Source organism: Papio anubis, chromosome 3, assembly GCF_008728515.1.
Source record: "Papio anubis isolate 15944 chromosome 3, Panubis1.0, whole genome shotgun sequence".
NCBI lineage: Eukaryota > Metazoa > Chordata > Mammalia > Primates > Cercopithecidae > Papio > Papio anubis.
Window position 1 is genome coordinate 144,750,934 of NC_044978.1, and position 1,706 is coordinate 144,752,639.

Genomic DNA, 1,706 nt, shown 5'->3' on the forward strand with positions numbered 1-1,706 from the left:
GTTGCTGTTGAGGCTTTTCAAACACTCAAAATTCATTCCACAAAGATTTACTTGGTAATGTACTAGTTAGTGTGACAGAATGCTTCCACGTGCCAGGTACTGTGCCAAGTGCTCTTCTGACATTTTTATTTAATTCTCATGAAAAAAGTAGATATTGTATCCACTGTAGTATACAGCTCTAAACTAGTTTTATTTTGTCTTGGTCCTGCCCAGCATTCATTTTCCCTGGAACCTTCCAAGAAGCATGTATCTATACAGTTTTGTGGGATTGTTCCCATTCCTAACTGCACGAGGAAGCACACAACCCAAGCCTTGCCGAGGAAAATATGCATCTTCCTGGCTACAGCAATTGTTTAAGGTTTGGCTGGGATAAAGGTTGGACCTATCAAAGGCAAAGAAAGCCATGATGGGGCTTTCGCTGGGACTACTGGCAAAGAGGCACTTCTTTCCACTGGGTTTGCTGAAACCATTTTGCTTGGATGGAAGCTCGCAGCTGTTGTGGCCATCTTGCCACTTCCTGGGGCCATCCTAACTGAGAAAGTGGCCACATGGAGGAAAGCAAAACTCATGGAGAAACAGTTCCCAATGCCAAAGTCTGACACCTTCGAACTGGCCAGATCTGAAATGGGTTCTTCAGCTTTCTACCTCTGCCCTACGGTTATGGTGGCTTAAAAAATCCTAGTGTGTTTTTTATATGTTTGTTGGCCGCACAAATGTCTTCTTTTGAGAAGTGTTTGTTCTCACTCATAAGGGGTTGTTGAATAATGAGAACACATGGACACAGGGAGGGGAACATCACACACTGGGGCCTGTCAGGGGTTGGGGGACAAGTGGAGGGAGAGCATGTGAGGCTTAAAACCTAGATGATGGGTTGATAGGTGCAGCAAACCACCATGGCACATGTATACCTATGTAACAAACCTACACTTTCTGCATCCCAGAACTTAAAGTTTAAAAAAAAATCCTAGTGCATGTGTATATTTAAAAGCCACCTTGATTTTGGTTTTCTGTGTTTTATGGACAAAAAGACTAACACAGTCCCATTTTACATGTGAAACCTCTTAAGCTTACAATGGGAAATAATTTGCCCAAAGGTACATAACTAGTTAGTGGTAGAACAGGCTTAGAATCATACTTCAACTTTGTGTCCTTAATCATACCATTCTATTCAGGCACTGAAATAGAGTTCTCTCTCAGTACCCAAGACTGAAGGGTAAGGTAGCAAAAGTGTAGATTGGACACTTACTTGGCAGAAAGAATGTCATCATCAAGAAGGTGGTTCTCCCAGGACAAGTCTTCTCCATCGCACTCCAGACTTGCTGGCTCGTGTGGTTTCCCCAGTGTGGGAAACTCTACTGTGGAACTTGTCCCGGTGTGAGACTGCACTCATGCTCTCCCCTGACATAGTCCAGATAAAGGCAGACATTGCTCCATGTTGGCCAATGTCAGGACTGCTTCTCTCTCTATTTTTTTATTATTATACTTTAAGTTCTGGGATACATGTGCAGAACGTGCAGGTTTGTTACATAGGTGTATACGTGCCATGGTGGTTTGCTGCACCCATCATGTTTTAACGCTGCCCCATCCTCACTGCTTCTACCTCATCTTTTCCTTCCACATTCAAGAGCATGTGCTCTCTCTCAAGTCTGTGCTCTCCCTCTTTCATTAAAAGTCCCACCAATATTTAAGAAAAAAAATGCAGTGTT

The 1,706-nt window shown here is 43.2% G+C and overlaps 1 non-coding gene across 1 annotated transcript; it reads left to right on the forward strand.

Moving 5' to 3' along the window:
- Nucleotides 1-1,238: 1,238 nt before the first annotated feature.
- Nucleotides 1,239-1,401, forward strand: LOC116274344. Its single transcript, XR_004182970.1, has one exon. It is a non-coding gene; the product is annotated as a U1 spliceosomal RNA (small nuclear RNA).
- Nucleotides 1,402-1,706: the final 305 nt, after the last annotated feature.